General features: G+C 42.2%; 1 protein-coding gene across 1 annotated transcript in view; it reads right to left on the bottom strand.

Moving 5' to 3' along the window:
- The window catches only part of LOC120536659 (syntaxin-1B), a 180,300-nt gene that overhangs the window by 22,306 nt on the left and 137,451 nt on the right, over window positions 1-20,543 (bottom strand). The window lies entirely within an intron of this gene.

Raw genomic sequence — 20,543 nt, 5'->3', positions numbered from 1 at the left:
ACTCTTCTTTAAAACGTTCTTCACGCCTCCCCTTTGTTGCCATTTTACATTCTTAGATCTTCTTTATTCCCCACTAATACAACTACAAACTACGTACAACTTTCAAATCAACCTGTTATTAACACCTTCTACTGTCACATCTTCAAACCACCATTTCAATAATCACTTGCTTTCTCTCAGGTTGTCTTGGTTCCTTGCTGTTAAATCAATCTCTGATCTATGCATACCATAACACCCACCCACACATATTTAGATCTTCTTACCTGTTTGTCGCTACCATCTGCCTGCTCTTAGATCTTCCTGGTTCTTGATATTGCCCCCCTCTGCACTTTGGTCTTAACTTCCCTTGTTGTTAACACCCACCTACTGTAAGATCTTCCTGCCTACTCATCTTTTCTATAATTCTAGCATCTTTGTCAATACCATTCCACTCTTTAGATGATGACTTCTCGTTACCACCCACCTACTCTAAGATGCTAGATGCTACCTCTTTGTTATAATCCTTCTCAGATCCTGGGTTTTTCTTCTTCCATATTATTATCATTATCTACTTTGAAATTATTTGTTTTTTACTATCACATGCCTGTCCTTCGATTGTACTGTTGCCTGCTCATTATATACTGCTCAAAAGAATTAAAGGAACACTTTTTAATCAGAGTATAGCATAAAATCAATGAAACTTCTGGGATATTGATCTGGTCAGTTAAGTAGCAGAGGGGGTTGTTAATCAGTTTCAGCTGCTGTGGTGTTAATGAAATTAACAACAGATGCACTAGAGGGGCAACAATGAGATGACCCCCAAAACAGGAATGGTTTAACAGGTGGAGGCCACTGACATTTTTCTCTCCTCATCTTTTCTGACTGTTTCTTCACTAGTTTTGCATTTGGCTACAATCAGTGTCACTACTGGTAGCACGAGGCGATACCTGGACCCTATAGAGGTTGCACAGGTAGTCCAACTTCTCCAGGATGGCACATCAATACGTGTCATTGCCAGAAGGTTTGCTGTGTCTCCCTGCACAGTCTCAAGGGCATGGAGGAGATTCTAGGAGACAAGCAGTTACTCTAGGAGAGCTGAAGAGGGCCATAGAAGGTCCATAACCCATCAGCAGGACCAGTATCTGCTCCTTTGGGCAAGGAGGAACAGGATGAGCACTGCCAGAGCCCTACAAAATGACCTCCAGCAGGCCACTGGTGTGAATGTCTCTGACCAAACAACCAGAAAGACTTCATGAGGGTGACCCAAGGGCCCCATGTCCTCTAATGGGCCCTGAGCTCACTGCCCAGCAGCATGCAGCTCGATTGGCATTCGCCATAGAATACCAGAATTGGCAGATGCACCACTGGTGCCCTGTGCTTTTACAGATGAGAGCAGGTTCACCCTGAGCACGTGACAGAAGTGAAAGGGTCTGGAGAAGCCATGGAGAACATTATGCTGCCTGTAACATCATTCAGCATGAGCAGTTTGGTGGTTGGTTAATGATTGTCTGGGGAGGCATATCCATGGAGGGTCACACAGACCGCTACAGGCTTGACAAAGGCACCTTGGCTGCCATTAGGTATCAGGATGAAATCCTTGGACCCATTGTCAGACCCTATGCTGGTACAGTGGCTCCTGGTGCACGACAATCCCTGGCCTCATGTGGTGAGAGTATGCAGGCAGTTCCTGGAGGATGAAGGAATTGATACCATTGACTGGCCACCACACTTTCCTGACCTAAATCCAATAAAACACCTCTGGGACATTATGTTTTGGTCCATCCAATGCCACCAGGTTGCACCTCAGACTGTCCAGGAGCTCAGTGATGCCCTGGTCCAGATCTGGGAGGAGATCCCCCACAACACCATCTGTCATCTCATTAGAAGCATGCACCGATGTTGTCAGGCATGTATAAAAGAACACAGGGGCCATACAAAGTGCTGCGTACAATTTGGAGTTGCTGCAATTCAATTTGGGCAAAATGGACTAGCCTGCCACATCATTTTTTCACTCTGATTTTTGGGGTGTCTGTAAATTCAGGGCTCTGTAGGTTGATCATTTTCATTTCCATCAAACGATGTGGCATCCTTTCGTTCCTAACACATTACCCAGTCTATATCAGTATAGATATCCAGGAGGATTTCTTTTTCCCATTGAGATCTGTTGTGTTTTCAAAGTGTTCCTTTAATTTTTTTGAGCAGTTTAATTATTTAAAACCTTAGACAATCATTTTACCACCATGTTATCACCTTTACCCTCTCTGATTGTTTCAACAGTTCACATTGGTCACGTATAGTTTCAGATTTTGAGAATTCCCTGTTATAATCACCAGTTAGCCACTTGATTCTAGTATTTCCATATTGTTGTGAGTGCACTAGACGTTCACTCTCCTATTCTCATAGCATTGAGTCATTACCTGGATATCACCACATTCTGTACTGCTCTCTAGTAGTCCCACCTTTACTATCTGCCATCAGACGGAGCCTCCTTCCTAATGTGCGAAATATCCCACGTAATCTATTAGTGCTGGCCGAGCACTGAAATATTACTCTGGTGTGGTGAAATAAGCATTTATCTACAGTATACAGAATTCTTTTACTTAGGATATGAGTATGTTCAATAGACTCATTTCATCATACTTGGGTAAGCAACCTACAAGCAAAAGTAGTTCTGACCAGATTCACACATTAAGTAAGGAGAAACTGACAACCCAGTCTCTTTAGCGGTGTTAGTATTACCAAGAATTTCTGTTCAAATGTCTTTGTTTTGTATATTTTTAACTGTGTAACAAAGGCGCTATATAGGCGCCTGACCCAACACAGATGGACACGGAGGCACGTATAAAAACACAAAGACTTTATTTTTCTTCGCCAGTGGGCGCGTGTCTTCCCCGTGACCCACAGGCAATACACAGTCCCACAAAACACCAGTCCAACACACAGCAACACCACCTTACTTCCTTTACCACCACTCCTTCCCAAGCTTCATCTCCTTCCTGCCAACTCTGGCTCTCTGAGTGGTGGTGGCTGGCCCTTTTTATAACCCACCCGGAAGTGTTCCAGGTGCTTGACCACCTGGTCCTAATTGCACCTGAAGATTCATCCAGCCAGGCTGCTGAGTCCATGCAGCTCCCCCTAGCGGCCATCCGAGACCCCAACCAGGCTGTGGAGGACTCCATCTGCCACGGAGCCCTGCGGGTGGTTGGGGAATCACCGTCAGCCAGGGAGGCTGCCACCAAGCGTCCCGGGGGAGGTACTGGACTGCCCACGGTGGCTCCCCCGGAACATAAGCAGCAGGGGCGTCCCTGCCAGGCATGGGACCTGGCTGTCCTTCACAACTGCTCCATTTGATTTTTTAAAAGTACATCCAACATTTACGAGCAGACGTCATTGTTTTCTTGTCTTAATTTCGGAAACAGACTTGGACGAAACGAAACATCATTAGCAGGAATGGCTACGCCATCATGTGGGTTAAGGTAATTCTATGCTGTAAAGCAATTTGCTAGTAAACGCTCCATGACACACCAGTGCAGCGGTTCTTGTTAGTTAAGAGTAAAGAGTCAGAAGTACTGAATTTCAAGGAAAACAAAGACTAACATTAAAGGAAACACCCTAACAATGACCTAATGAACTTTTATTTCAGTGAATTTCTTGCAAACCCAGTAATGGACACTGAGTGATTTATAACACTGTGACACGATTTTCAACATTTGTTTTCAGAGATTCCCCTGACAATGTTGCCACACTTCCATGTTCTATTACTACCTGCCATTGGTAGGATCTTCTGCCTTTGCTAACGTTTCCTTTTACAGAAGACCTACCATCACCCTGGACCCACTGAGAGTTCTTGGCAGCTTTATGTCTTGAAATGCCTGCCAAGTCTAAAACCTACAAACTTCCATGTTGTTGCCATCCTTCACTCTCTCATGATCGTGTCGACTCTTGATAAAGATAATGACCTGCTCATAGATCTTCCATTGATCTCAGTTTATAAAGTTATCCTTTTTCATGTTTGTTCTGGCATCACACAAAAATGACTACACAGATTTTCGTGACAGTTAAACTTAAAGGATGTGCTAAATGTTACATTGAGGGGAAGAACACATGTTGTAAAATACTACAGAGAAACAGCACTGGGAAGTTTGCGGTGAAATGGTTAATGCACTTGCCTTTGAAACAGCTGGTCCTTCTTCGATTTCCGCCACTCACACTGAACTTTTGTTTTAATCAAACATTTCCCTAACATTATCCTATAACCCATTTCATCTTTCACCCAGTTCCAGATCTTCCTTCTGTCCATTTTTCCTGCTTTTCTTTCTTAGTCTTCAAATCTGTTGTTACCGTCTGTTGACTTTGTAATCTTCTCATTTCTCCCTCCTTTGCCCCCTCTTTTCGACTTTCACCTATCACTATAAGATCATGGCACTCCTAATCTTTGACTTCTGCACAACCATAACTGTTTTGTTATTTTCATCCATGCACTTCCAGATCTTCGTACAAGCACTTCTATCATTTCAATAGGATTACAACATTTTAGTACTCGAAAAAGTTGGAGTTTTGCTGATAATTATCATTTCATGGTCCGTTGAAAGTTCTACGATCGATAAGCCGACTTTCAAACAAGCTAATTGGAAAACGTCCAACGAGACGAGATAGCGTGTGCTGCTTTATCTCTATTTATTGGAGAGGATTCTTTGTTCAGGATTATAATTGCAGGGCAAAGGGACTTCCACAAGACAGCAAGAAAAATAGGCTGTGGTGGCATGATGTTCATCGTCACGAATAAACGAAGGGTGGAATACCAGAGTAGCAGTCCATATAGTCTCAGTGGGAAACCTCCGGAGCAATTACTCTGAGGGAAAAGGTGTTGCAGAATGACAGGGATGGAAAATGAACAATTTAATCAAAGTTTCTCAGCACGCTAGAGTAAGAGCAGTGCCTGGATTTTAAGTCCATATTTGACACGATTGTTGTTATCGTTGACAACACAATTATTTTATAAGTATTATCGTTTTCATAAATCCAGTAACACCTACATAAATGTGCGCATCAAAGTTTCTTTTTTAATGTTGATAATTTGCTCATTCTAAATCCATTAAGAAGTAATTTCTTTAATAAAAAAAGACTGACTTCCAAATTTTGGGATACCCCCTCATGTGTACCTTGAACTTCCAGTCTCAGAATTTGTGAATGAACCTGTCCTCGATTAAGTTATCCCCAAAATGCTGGCATACTTTGCAAAAAAAAGCACATCTTTTGATCGTCGGTTATGTTGTATGGATGTTCTGCCAATCTGCATGCCTTACCAGTTCTAGTAGAAGGTATAAATTACATTCGGTGGAGTTGGTGGCTTGTCAGTATCAGACAATCCTTTGATCTCGATTGCTTCTCCGACAAATGGAGACATATTGATTTTGGGTTTTTCGGCACACTCAGTAGCAGTGTTGCTAGTCCAGGTAGTGATGGGGCTTTCACTTGCTGTTTTTAGTGCCAACATCAGACTCTTAAAGTTTTTGGAACTCTGTTTCCTGTTAAAAAAGTGTTGTATTACAGTTGGTGAATTTTATTTATTTTCTCTACCTTGTCTAGGATGTTTTTTTGGACCTCAACATGATTTTTGACACATATTTTTCTTTATTCCTGTAAAGCTTATAATTTTATATCAACATCCTGCGATTCCATTGTGGATTTTTTGCCAGAATATGCAACGCGCCACATTATTGGTGCAATCAGATTAGGGTTGTGACGTGTGTTTCTTCCGCATTTGAGTCTAGATCAATTTAACGTTTGGTGTGCGATTTCCAATGTAAATTCTGTTAATGATTTTCTGACTACTTTTTCTGGCTAACAGCTTCTATTTAGTGTTTCCTAGCTTGTTAATGACCCCACGTGTATTTTTTGACCTTCATCTTCTGACTCTTTTAATTGAAAAGCTTTCATTGATCACTGCTTAATCAAAACAGGCTGCTTGCTGGTTAGCTGACGTTCTCGTTTCTCTCCAAAATGACAAACCTTCATAGTTTATAAACTTTGTAATGTTACTAATGCTGCTCAGGTTTGCAGGAGAGCCTGGGGCTGTTAGCAGAAATTCGAAGAGGGCGGCTTTTTGTTTCTTATTTTTCCTTTATTGCTCCCTTTACATTCTTTTTTAAAGATTTTGAATTAAGTCTTTAAACTGTTAAAGTACATTTGTTTTGTGTTTGTGGGCCGGATGTTCTTCCCGTTTTCCCTCTATTTCTTTGAGATATTTTGGACTTTTAAGCTTTTGTCCCACTTTTGGGCCTGTGCAGGTCATAAGCCTGCAGTTATAGATAGTGGTTTAGTTGATTTGGCCTGGTGAAGCCTACACTTTGGATTCAGCCCTTTGTCAAGTGCATTACCTGTATATTATTATCAAGCGTCTTAGAATCATTCCTAAAAGTTGGACTAGGGTAAGAATTTGTCCGACCTCAGAGTAGGACAAGAGAAGTAATAACGAAGCTTCCTTCGAGGAGCGAGGAGTAGAAGGCCACATCTCAGAATGACTGACGCCATGATTTTATGGAATTCTGGGATACAAACAGTACTCATGATGACATTTCACCACAAAGATAATAACAATAAGAAGTAAAAGAAGAAGAAGAAGGAAAAAATAATAAAGCAGCATATTGTACTAAGCTGCATGTAATTGTTACCACTTTACAACAACATCAAGAGCAATACTCTAATAAACCACAAGATGGAAAGACCACCACCAAATGAAAGTTAAACCTGGTAACAAGAATATTTATTTAACAATGAATGATCCACAGTCGTTCCTCTCAGATGAATCACCTTACCGCTGGTATGGCTACTGGAAACACTTTGTAAAGTAACAGTTATGGCAACTAGCCATGTCTATTTTTGAGCTGATTCTAAAGTCGCGTTCACTCTTTGAGTGTCCCGATCGTCTTCCACCTTGCTATGCCGCTCCTCTTTCCGTGAATGCTTTTTATCTTCTGCTCTATTTGTCCCATGCCCTTGGAGTCTCCGCCTACCTTCTTGAACCTTCCGGGGCTTGTAAAGTGGAACTTGAATGTCCGAGGGGTTCATGGAATGCAGAGCTCAGACTACCTGTGTGACATTTTGCTGTCAATCATACATCCAGCCCTACTTATCTTCAGGATGAAATGTCGTCTATTACAGGACGGTTTGCATTCAAGACCACCTGTGTACCTATATTGTGATATGGATTATGATTCACATAAGCATGGTCATCCACACATGGGTCAATGATCTTGACTTGCTATTAGAAGGCTGCACTTTCCATGTGGCCAAAAAGATGTAATGTTACTGATGTTAACGTATTGGCTTCTGCACATTGATAGAGCAATCAAGTGACATACAAGATTTGTTATAAATATTATTCTATCTCCTTCAAATTCCTCTTACGTGTTCATTGTTGTCCTATGTTTCCAAAACATTCCTCCTTTCCTGTGCTGTGCATACCGATCTCTGTCTGAACGCCATCTTCTGGGAGCTCTTAGTGACTTAGGACAGCTCACGGGCTCTCCTAAAACCTGGTGAAGTTAGGAGTAGTTTCCTAAATTAGGAAACTTGATAAAATGCTTTTACCAAATTTTACAAACTTTGTGTCACTCTGAGAATTCGGAGCCATTTTGGCCCGCTTTCCTACTCTGAGATGTTTGATAAATACGGGCACAGGTCTGGCCTTTATTTTTGAGGCCTATCACCCATTTTGAGATTCTAAGCAGGCAGATCTTGACACTAATCTACAGTATTTAGGTAGGCCAAGAAAGCAGCAGGTGATGATTATTTTAGTTTTCTTTGTTGATGTTGGGTTTATCCATCTTATTTATTTTTCTTTGAATAATTGGAGTTATTGGAGTTTATGAATGGCTTAAGAGCGCCCTCTATCAACCACAATATCCTAACAGATTGCAGAACACTCTTTCATAGAGAGAGAGAACAAAACTGTAGCCTGACTGCCCCTTGACTGGCAACCGTGGATCCTTTTTCTTTTTTTTTTCTCTTGAAGATCAGAAACTCAGTGTTCCTGCCTGAGCGCCGCAGTCAACTGAAGCACTGCAGCAAAGGAAATCAACAGACGGAAGTTAAACTGCGAGACTCGCCTGCAATTAAGTGTTGTCTGCACCACCAGATGGCACGGCATATGTTTAAAAACATTCAACAAACCCAGCACTGCGAGTGAAGTCAATATTTTAAAATTTCAGAAGTGGAGCTGCTGGCAGATATTTCGATCATTTCAACAATGCATCTCGCTTGAGATCCGGGGGAAAGCCTCTCCACAAAACCCAGCAGCTGTCTGTCAGCTTGGCGTCTTTCAAGCCGACTGTGTCTGCCATTCTCGCCCACAGTAAAATGTGTTGACTTTTTTTTTTTTCCCATTTTTGAAATGGCAGCAAGTGTGGTGCCCCCTAGAGGTAAAAGCATAGCATTGTAAAACACCAAGGTACCATGTGGGTATTCAACTTTAATTTTGACATCTGTTTGGTACCTAGAGAAAGCAGCTGGTCCTGATGGTGTTTTGGGACACATGCATGCACAGACCAATTGGCCAAGGTTGTTACCAGTATTTCCACCCTCTCCTTGTCCACTGATGTTATCCTGAAACGCCTTAAAATGACAACCATTATGCCTAGGCCCAAACAGTAAAACGTTAACTGTTTAAATGACTATCGGCCAATTACATGAACACCTGCGAAATCCAAGTGCTTTGATAGGCTGATTATGGCACATATCAAAAGTTACCCTCCTTCTCAATTTAGCTGAAGAATTAACACCGTCAAGATAATTTTTTCTTTTTCAAAGCATCCCCATATACATAAACAAATCATAATTTCCTTTCTTTGGAGTTCAAAACATCCACAGATCCAAAGGGCGACCATACAAAGACCTAAAGCAGAAGGTGGCATGGCACTACCTAACTTTCAATTTATTACTGGGCGGCAAATATACAAGCTATAAAAACCTGGACATGGACACAAATAGATGAACACACAGAAGCTGTCATCCCCTGCACATTACTAGTCGTGCAATCTGACATCCTCATGTAGAGATGTACTGTATATTAACTTCAACATTCCCCACATGGAGTTTTGAGAGCTCAGTAGAGCATTAATTGCATACCATAATTAAACAGTAAGTCAAGTTGGGGAGCTGGTACAGTGTGTTGTCGCACCCACTACACGGCGAAACAACTCGGGATCACAGCTGGCAACCCCCCAGGCAGACACGTGGTCCAGTCCTAACCTCCAGAAATGACCCTCCATCTGCCGCAGCTAGGTATTATGTGGGTGACCCCTTGGCCTGCTCCAGCCACTCAGGTCCCCAACAATGAGGATCTTACGAGCTGGATCAACCTCAGGGAAATGTGCCACATGGCTGTAGTGCCGTAACTGATGCTCCCTCACAATGCAGGTCATGTGCCTCATTCAGGACTCCATGAGCAACACAAAGTCAAACCAACGGTACCCAAGGATTTTCCGGAGAGAGACACACCTGATGGAGTCCAGTCTTCATCTCAGGTCACTGGATAGCGTCCATGTCTCGCAACCATATAACAAGACAGGAAGCATCAGGGCACTAAAGACTTGGACCTTCGTCCTTTGGCATAGATATTGGGAGCTCCACACACCCCTTTCCAGTGACCTCATGACTCCCCCATGCTCTCCCAATCTGTCTACTGACTTCACAGGAAGAGTCACCAGAGACATGAATGTCACTGCCGAGGTAAGCAAACCTCTCATTGAGGTCGACACTCTCTCCGCAGACATGCTGCTGATGGCCGTGCCCAAGAGGTCATTAAAGGCCTGAATGTTTGGTTTTCATCAGGACATTCACAAGTCCAGACACTCAGACTCCTCGCTCCGTCTCTCGAGCTCCCCAATCAGAGCCTCCATTGACTCCGCGAAGATCACAGCATCGTCAGCAAAGTCAAGATCCATGAATCTTTCTTCACCAACAGTCTCCCCCACCCAATTAATCAGCCAGTAAAAAATGGGACATTTTGTAATATTGCAATTATTAAACATAACACATCACTTGAAAATGGGACTGTCCCAGAAAAAAAACGGGATGTCTGGTCACCCCATTTCTGGTACTGTACGGATTGCCTAGAGTCATATACATAAAAATGGTTAAGTAACATACGAGGGCAATAGCAGGGATTTGGGGACATTTTGGTAAGGTCAACATTAATAAAGACTGCAAAGGGGACAACAGGGTCTGTGTGGGACCCTATCACGGCAGAACACCTCAATATTATTAATCAGCAATCCAATTTTTAGGGTCTTCCAATTCTTTTTTTTTTGTGTCTTATGCATTTTCTGTTTCTGTTATGGTAGAAATTAATTTCATGTCATAATCATGGATTCTTATAACTTTTCATATTATAATTTCTTTCATTTTTCCCCCGTGACCTGCTCTCAAATATTCATGACAGGCTTCAGGCAAACCGCAAACAGCAGCCGCTCCTCCATGGACTGACAATCTGTGGCTGGCTCTCTCATTCTGCTTGAGTTCCAATTCTTAACCTGAGGTCAAAAGTGTCCGAAGTGAGTAGTTTTTATTTAAAATAAGAGGAAAACAAAACGGAGAAGAGCAAAGTAGATGACCTGGCAACAGTGCCCGACTGTAAAAGTGGCACAGTGTGGTGTGCTGAGAATGTGTGATACAATATGGCAGGAAATCTGTGCTGATATCAGACACGCCGGGAAGTTTGGCTTTGAAATGTTCACAGTAAAGGCCTCGTTTTAATAGACTAATCGGTAAAAGAACATTGCAAATAGACCATGAAGATAAAGACGACCTAACGGTTCAAAACCTTGGCCTAACGCAGCGATGACTAAAATTGCAGTACAATTGCAAGAATGACGTCACCCACGAAACGCGAAATCTAAAAGGTTAAACGCCTTGACCTGGCTGGATTTGACCATTTATCTCCACATGATGTCCAGGGAGTCTTTCTTAATGATTTTTTTTTTCTGTCTGTTGGTATGATGAGGTGTTTGTGCCAGCTACTGACAGATTCTGCATGTCTAGGAATCGGTCCAAACAGGATAAGCACTGCTGGAGACCGTCTGTGTGGTTCTGCACACCGGCCATTAGTGGACAAACGTCCAAGATTTATGATCACCTCATGAAAACACGGAGCTGCTCTTTTGGATTGGCAGATTTGTGAGTTGGAAAGGGACTTGCATTTGGAAAGGCTCCATATTTTATTTCCATGGATTACAAGAGGGATGAAGTTCAAAATGTACAGAGAAAAATCTCATATGAACTATAGGATGCTTTCCTTTTTTAAAAATTGAGAATTCAAGTAGTCAGGGTGGTAATGGAATCACACCTGGGATTTATTGCGTTTTATTTGGTAGACACCTCTTAGTCATATTGCTAACCTTATGGAATAAAGCAGTGGGCTTCTCAAGCCTTCTGGTGTCGCAACTTTTTTCCATATTTGTGTCTTCCCAACAATCGAGTGTGAGAAACACTAATAAAAGATGACCCTTCAGTCTCAGCTTTTAATTCCCAGCTGGAGACTTTGGTCTGGCATACCCTGATTAGAGCTGCCGACTTGCTGTGCATGTTACATCTTTGTTTGTTAGTTATTTGTAAAAAAAATATTCACAATACCAGATTTATAAACTGTTACTGACCCTCTTCTATTCTGTTTCTCTTCTTGGTATCCTGAAGTGGCACTTGGTGCCAGTGCTCTACTGACAAGCTGCTGCCCGGCCTTCTCAGATACTGGGAGCTCTGGAATCAACCAATGGAAATTTTCTGTCATTTGATTGGATTGTCCAGCACAGACGGGGCCAGCAGGGGGTAGGTGACCAGTTGGACTCTCAGGACCCTTCAGAGGTTTATGCCCACCAGGTAAGCTGCTAACTGAGGTTTTTCTTTTCCTCTCCTCCATTGTCAACTGGACATAGTTTACTGACTAGTTAATGGACAGATGTTGTTGGTTTTTGTTTATGTTAATCAGTTTCTACTTAGTTTTCTGTGTGTTTTAATAAATCTGTGTCTCTATGTGTACTGATTCTGTATGCAGTAATTTGTAAAATTTATACTTGCATTCTATTTGAGAACTTGTCGCAGTGCTCTGTGCCTGCATTCAGTGAAGAGCGATAAACCAAAATAAACTGAAATAAGTCAGAAAAAAAGGTAACGATACCTCTTTAGAAAATACTGGACGGTGAGGTTCAGACATGAGACTCGGAACTGGTAGTGGTGACGGGCCGAATCGGAGACTGATGTGCACTCCAAGACGAAGAGCAGGTGACACCGACAAACAAGTAATCAGCTCAAGGAGAAGTCCAACAATGTCACTTGTATCTGAAGACGAGTTTAGTTATATAAGCAGATGCACAAACAGTCAGACAAGAGGGATTTCCTCTCTTGCCCACATACTTCCATCATATTTTTTTCTTACAAATAATACTTTTTAAAATGACCCTTGGGTTTACTTTTCATATATTATTTTGTCAATGGTGGCACCAAACCATGGCTCTATTGGGACATAATAAAAAGTGGACTGTGACTAAGCCAGGAAGGGGCATATCTGCTTGTTCAACACCCAAACTGAATTGGGAAGTTTGACCCTGACCCGTCTCCACCTCTAAGCAGACCCCAGAATATGCCATGTATGTCCCAGATGGGAACCACAACATCCAGCCGCTCTCTTAATGACTCACTAAATGAGGTTTTCCTCTTGGGACCCCAACTCTCTTTACTGTTCTTGCATTTCCTTTTACAATTTACAGTCACACATCTCACACTATCATATTTGTTTTGTCTATTTTCTGACAGATTATCAAAGTTATTACCATCTATTTTATTGTATAAATTCCAAATTTTAATTCCTAATTAAGGAATCTTTAGTGATTATTTACTGACTTGAACTGAATTTCTTAACACCTCCCACACACAATCAAAGTAGCATATCATCTGAACCTAAGCCAGTACCAGGGCTAAGATTGTATAAAAGAGTACTAATTAACTGACAGTTAATTAATGCCAAGATGCTAAAATTAGAGTGATATAACACTCTCAGATTTCATATAACACTACAGAGATGGAAAACTGTGGATTACTTTACATATGTGGCTAGGATTGTTAGTCTATCTGTTTATTTATATATGTAATTTTAAGATCCTGCCAACTACACCAAAATGAACATCTATGCATCTATTTATTATATGGTGCCTTTTCTATCTATCTATCTATCTATCTATCTATCTATCTATCTATCTATCTATCTATCTATCTTTCCTGTCTACTATACTAAAATTCATATCTATCTATCTATCTATCTATCTATCTATCTATCTATCTATCTATCTATCTATCTATCTATCTATCTATCTATCTATCTATCTATCTATCTATCTATCTAATATTGCCTTTCCCATCTATCACTCTTATTAGCAGTGTGGCATAGAAGTTAAGTCACTGAACTTCAGACGTTCAGGTTCCAGGTTCAAATCCCGTTCCTGGCACTCTGTGACAGTGACCGAGTCATTTCCCTGGCCTGTACTCCAATTGGAGAAACAAAAGAAATGGAACCAACTGTATGACAAATACTGTAAATTGCCTTGGAAAATGGTGTCAGCCAAGTAACAATTATATTAAATTAAAAGTGTAATTTAAACTTAAAATAGCAACAGGCTGCAGACAATGAAAATAATAATGAAATGCATTATAATGCAGTAGAACTAAAATTAATAAATGATGAAATATAATCTCTTTTTAGAGCAGACATATGGTCATTGTCTAAAAACGTGTATTTCAGAGACATTAAGACTAAAGACTTAAGATTTTTTTAGACTAGCTTGCCCCCTAAGTATATTTTAAGTAACTTTATACCCATTCAGTCTGTAAGTGTGTGGATTGTGCCATTTCTTAGAGTAGCTCAATGTGTGTGTGTGTGTGTGTGTGTTTGGGGCGTGAAGGATGGTGCTGCTACGTTCCAGTTGTACCAACAACAACAACAACAACATTTCTTTCTATAGCACATTTTCATACCAACAGTGTCGCTTTACAAGATGAAATAAAAAGGAAGTTAATATTAAACACAAACAAACAATATTAGGCAATAACATTACACAGCATGTAACTAAGAAAAGGTAAAGCTGGATGGCCAAGTGGACAGAAAACTCAACCAAACTCAACTTCACCCATTCTGGGGTATGTGGGATTAATTCTTTTGGGGCAGAAGGGAATGGTACAGCACTGGACATGTAGCGCAGTGGCAGCGCTGCCACCTTGCAGCAAGGAGATTGGGTTCATGTCATGGGTACTCCTGTGCAGAGTTGGCATGATCTCCCTGTGACTCCAGGTGCTTTGGTTTTGTCCCACAGTCTAAAGACATGCAGGTTGGGTGGGCTGGCGTTGCTAAATGAGCCCCTGATGTATGTGTGAGTCTTTGTTCACCCTTTGATCGACTGGCACCCTATCTGGGCTTTGTGCTCAGTAGTTGCTGGGATAGATAGATAGATAGATAGATAGATAGATAGATAGATAGATAGATAGATAGATAGATAGATAGATAGATAGATAGATAGATAGATACTTTATTAATCCAAAGGGAAAATTCCCAAATAGGCTGCAGCTTTCCTGTGACTCTGCTCAGGATAAGTAGGTCTGGAAAGCGGTAGGTGAGATTTGAGGTATTCAGTTCTTTTTGCTTCAAATCATGAGTGATTAGCGACCTTCCCTTTATTTTTCATGTTATGATGGAGAACTGTTAGCAGATTTGGCACGGGTTCCACTGAATGCTTACTTGTGTCCTCTTTAAATAATTCAGACCTGAACGGTCTCCTTGCCTCTTCTTAAGTGCATCGCTCAAGTTAAAGGGGTCACTGTAGCGGCCTGAGGGAGCAGAATGCTGACACATAATCTCTCCTTCTCGCTAGGGAAACAGGCCCACCTCACTGGAGCTGCCCTGCCTCGAGTCAGCAGTACAAATCAATCCGTCAGCTGCTGCGTCCGCTCTGCATTTACCACACGCAACAACCTAGCTAATGGAGAGTCCAGGGAAGGAGAACGCTTAATCAGATTTGGAGACAAATGTGTGAATAATTTACAACTGACCAGAGCACTTCCAATGGGCATTTAATAAAGTCCTGCATCTAATTTAGATCCTTGGAACTTCATTCAGCAGGGAAATCATGACAAATGTGCCGGAAATGAGAGAATTAGGCAAGTCAATGAAAGTGGGTCAAGGAAAAGTGTAGGAAGCCTGGAGTGGGTTCATTTTGAAATCTGCATTCTTTAAGTACGAAGAAGCCTGACAGTGAGATGAGGAATATAAATTTGCGGGAAAGTCATAAAGCGAATCCCACTGTGAGGAGGGCCCTGATGAAGCAATAAATGTGAAGTCAAACAAAGACTCCGAGGCTGAGAGATCCTCGATCCACCGCACACACTGAAATGGTACAAACGTCTCTTGCTACTCATAAAAAATGCATTGTTGGCGGGATGCATTACAGCTGAAATATACATGACTCCTGGAAGAAAAAAGAAAATCTCAGTCCTCCTGCTATATTTAAAAAAAGAAGAGCTGATTTTAGAAAGAGAATCTTCTGTCTGTTATCCTGTTGCATGTGATCAGGCAGTGGGGGGCTTCCCAGAGATTCAGCGTGAGTACATTTTGGGGGTACATATGAGAAATGTAAAATATTATTTATTACAATAATTTGCATTACTTACCATACGAAAGTCACAAACCATTAAGTGCTAATAATAGTATTTTTATACATTACTAGGAGGCTACGCCCCCTGCTCGCTTCGTTTGCCCACCCCCGGGTTTGGTTTATCGGATATACAATTTAAAGAGATTGTTATTTTCATGGGAATTGTTACATGTGCATTATTTTCACTTTTACTTTAAAACTTTTGTAAAAACAATATTTGCCCTTTATTTCCAGCCCCGGCGTGGTTAAATCTGTTTCTCGCAGGATATATAACGCCACTCGCATTGTAAAGGAGAGGGCTGAGCACACACTAAGGAGATGCGGTTGGATCAGTTGCTGGCTTGCTGCTGCTGGTGAGCTGCGTAATCTGCTTGTTGCGCTCCACATCGATCATTTTGAAGTCTGTACAGCAGCTGTCCTTTTGCCACTTTGCATCTCTGTCGCTCACGTTCTGAACGTGGGGACTGAATGCATGCTAAGAAGATGCGGTCGGATCATCTGCTGACTTGCTGCGGCTGGCGAGCTGTGTGTTCTGCTTGTCGTTATTTTAAGAGTTGGGAGCACATGAAGTGTGTCTGCCAAAAATATTCCAGCAACTGCAAGGTTAGATGTCCGTGAACTTGTTTAAAATTGTATGTAAATAGGGTGTGACGTGCAAAAGTCACCATCTCACGGGTTTTGCTTCTTAAGGTTGAAATGTCTAGTCTCACATGTCGTCAAAGTGTCTCTCCAAGATGATCAAGTCTTGTGTGTCTTCAAAGTGTATCTCCAAGGTGATCACACCTCGATCGCATCACTCAACTCACCCGGAGGCGTGCTACACTCCTGCCACTTCTCGTCTCTCCCACTCACGTTGTGAAGGGGGAGGAGCTGAATGCACGCTAAGGAGATGTGGACGGATCAGCTGCTATCTTGCTGCTGCTGCTGTTGAAGTGCGTAGTCTGCTTGTTGCGCTGCACGTCGATCATTTTAAAGTCTGTACAGCAGCTGTCCTTTTGCCACTTCGCATCTCTGTCGCTCCCGTTGTGAAGGTGGGGGCTGAATGGATGCTAAGGAGATGTGGTCGGATCATCTGCTGGCTTGCTGCTGCTGGCGAGCTGTGTGTTCTACCTGTTGTTGTTTTAAGAGCTGGGAGTACATGAAGTATGTCTGCCAAAAGTAGTCCAACAACTGCAAGGTTAGATTTCTGTGAACTTGTTTTAAATTGTTTGTAAGTAGGGCGTGATGTGCAAAAGTCGCCGTCGCACGGGTTTTGCTTCTTAAGGTTTAATGTCTAGTCTTGTGTGTCATCAAAGCGTTTCTCCAAAGTTAATCACGTCTCGATCGCTCAACCCACCTGGAGGCGCGCTACACTCCTGCCACTGCGCGCAGCTCTACCGCTCATGTTGTGAAGGGGGTGGGGAGCGGAACGTTCACTAAGGAGATCCGGATGGATCAGCTGCTGTCTTGCTGCTGAAGTGCGTTTTCTGCACGTCGCACTTTTAAAAGCCTGTACAGCAGCTGTCCTTTTGTCTCACTGCCTTGTCTCGCGGGACATCAAATTGACTTCCGAGAAGATCACGTCTCATCTCCCTCCCAAGATTTCCCCAAGATTTTTTTTTTTTATAATAGAGAGATATGTTAATGCTGACATAGACTGGCTAGCTGTCCGGGACTGCGTCTTGAATTTTCCTCCCTGAGGCTGCTGGGAAACTCTAATAATAATATTTAGGAAAAAAATGTGAAACATTTGGTCTGTATCTCATAAAAATAAAAAATAAGCTATGACGCTACAGAAAATGAGGCAAGCCTTTCATGCACAATCTAGATGCTTTTAATGTTAAATGACGGTTTCGGTGTATAAGGTCAATTACATAGCTGTCGTATTCAATCCATAATTATAGATAACCGTTCCACAAATCAAATAGAAAGTGCGGCCCACCTTGCATTAACCTACGCACCACCAGGGTCGGATTTCCCATAAGGCCAACCTAGCCCATGACCTGAGGCGCAGCAGTCAGGGGGGCGTATATACAGAAGAAATAACAACCAAATAATTACAAATATTTCCGTATCATTTTGAAAAGGCCATATAAAATGCTGTTTTTTAAATGTACATCTATATACATTAAATAAATCAAGCAGTACATTTACGTTGCCCATCTCTACAGCTTGGGCTGTCTTGCTCAGTCACAGGCAAAAAGCATTTGCTATTTCTCTCTCACACACTCCGCGTAAACCACGTGTTAAAGGAAAATTCCAGAACTGGCGTTACAATAGTGATTCCAAGTGATTCATTAAGCTCATATCGCTTGACTTCTACATATCTGCTGATAGTAGGTACATAAAATATATTGTTACTACTTTTAAATACTGTTTAGTTTACTCAGGGCTGAAAGCTGTAAGCAGAAAAAGTTGACAGGGGTGTTCGCCAAATTATAAGGGGGGCTGAGATTTTTATTACAAAACGTGAAACATACACAACTTATGGCTTGTTTACTGTATGCAACATCATTAAATGTCGTGTAATGTAAGTTTGACAGAAAAGGCGAAAGATTTCAATAAAATCGATGTAAATCTTTTGCAGTTTATGTCAATTTTATTCGCTGATTTTCGTATTGAATACGCCATCTGGGTGAATAATTTGAACTAACCAAAGAAGTAATCATCGAAGTGTCTACGAGAAAAAGGACTACAAACAATTTATCCAAACTGTGACATTTTATTAAGAATGTTTGCCTGCATGCCAGTGAAGAATTCTTTGACTGAAAGGTCTTTTTCTTCTCTGAAAAGAATCGAGGATCATTTAAGATCCTACTCTGTTCAATGCTTGTATGGACTGGGTGCTGGGCAGAGCCGTGGGGTCCAGCGGCTGTGGGGCATCTGTTGGTGAAGGAAGGTTCACGGATCTTGACTTGCTGACGATGCTGTGATCTTCACGGAGTCAATGGAGGATCTGATCGGGGGTCTGAGCGAGGAGTCTGAGTGTCTGGGCTTGCGAGTGTCCTGATAAAAACCAAAGAGTCAGGCCTTTAATGACCTCTTAGGTACGGCCAATCGCAGTGTGTCTGTCTGCGGAGAGAGTGTCGACCTCGTCATTGAGAGGTTTACTTACCTCGGCAGTGACATTCACATCCCTGGTGACTCTTCCTATGATGTCCGTAAATGGATTGGGAGAGCATGGGGTTCATGAGGTCGCTGGAAAGGGATGTGTGGCGCTCTCGATATCTCTGAAAAAGGACGAAGGTCCAAGCCTTTAGAGTCCTGGTGCTTCCTGTCTTGCTATATGGTTGCGAGACATGGACACTATCCAGTGACCTCAGACAAAGACTGGACTCCTTCATGTGTGTCTCTCCAGAAAATCCTTGGGTACCGTTGGCTTGACATTGTGTTGCTCATGGAGTCCCGAATGAGACACATGACCTGCATTGTGAGGGAGCATCAGTTACAGCACTACGGCCATGTGGTGCGATTCCCAGAGGGTGATTCGGCTCATAAGATCCTCATTGTTGGGGACCCGAGTGGCTGGACCAGGCCAAGGGGTCACCCACGTAACACTTGGCAGCGGCAGACAGAGGGTCATTTCCAGAGGGTGGGACTGGACTGCTTAGGTGGTTGCCAACCAGAATCCCGAGTTGTTTCGTTGTGTAGTGGGTGTGGAAACGCGCTGTACCAGTGTATGCTCACCAACCTGACTTGACTTGATGCAGCAAAATAAGCTGAATGCCCGCTGCACTTCTTTGCATTGAAGCAGATTTAACAAGATCTGTTAACTTCAAGCCCTGTGGTGGGCTGGCGCTCTGCCCGGGGTTTGTTTCCTGCCTTGCACCATGTGTTGGCTGGGATTGGCTACAGCAGACCCTTGTGACCCTGTAGTTAGGATATAGCAGGTTGGATAATGGATGGATGGATGGATGTTGACTTCAATGAAACAATTGAAGCCTTTCATGGACAAAAGCATGACGGATGAAATTCTCGTAAGTATTTAAGACGACTTGAAGAAACTCGATGGAACGTTTTCTTGTAGGTGTTAATGTTATGCAATTTCATAAGTAGTGTAGTTTTGAATTAAAAATATAATGTGCTTCAAAGATTATAAAGATTGTATTAAGCGCTTATGTGTTTCAAAAATAAACTATTACATATTAAATTGAAAATTATAAATCAACCTTTTGAAGGGAGGGGGTGCAGAATTATGTGCTTTGGCCTCGGGCGTAGAAATGTGCAAATCCGGCCCTGCGCACCACCCTCTCGAAGCGGTACACATTTCCTCTGGGTCTGCGGCATTTTACATATTAGACGTAGGAGAGCACCCGCCGAGGACTGCATGCCTTGCTCTCCGTACCGCTCAGGTCATAAACCCAGACTGCATCACTATCCGCTCGCGAGCGGCTGATTTATGACTGCTGCAGCACGGCTAGGTCTCCGGACCAAAAGAGGCAAAAGATTTTCTGTAAATCAAGGCCGACGATCTCAGGGGAGGGTTAGGGAAGCATGCCGCAGTCATTCAGCACCGAGGACAGTGTTTGTCCAAAAGTGCTTCGTGTGTCGCTCACCAGGCCCACCAACGACATGTTGGGTTTTATTTTTCAAATAAATGAATATTCATACATTTGCATTAATATTCATTGAGAGAATTAATGCATTCTGCTGTAAATATGAAAACTATATTAGCACCCACTGTACTTGCAGAATTATAATTGCCTCACCAATCCTTCGATCTGTTTCCTGGAAGTCTCCACTTTCCGTTGAGGGTAGAAGAGAGCAGAATTAATGCTGAGGTTTCTATAAATAGCCTTCTGTTAGCCTCCAAAATATGGCAGCTTGAAAACAAATTCTGAGGAAATGACTGGTATTGACCCAACTTTGAACAAGGCGGCTCGTTGGGGA

This window comes from Polypterus senegalus, chromosome 10 (genome assembly GCF_016835505.1).
Source record: "Polypterus senegalus isolate Bchr_013 chromosome 10, ASM1683550v1, whole genome shotgun sequence".
NCBI classification, from domain to species: Eukaryota; Metazoa; Chordata; class Cladistia; order Polypteriformes; family Polypteridae; genus Polypterus; species Polypterus senegalus.
The sequence above is the reverse complement of the archived record's forward strand: the minus strand, read 5'-3'. Positions and strand labels throughout refer to the sequence as shown.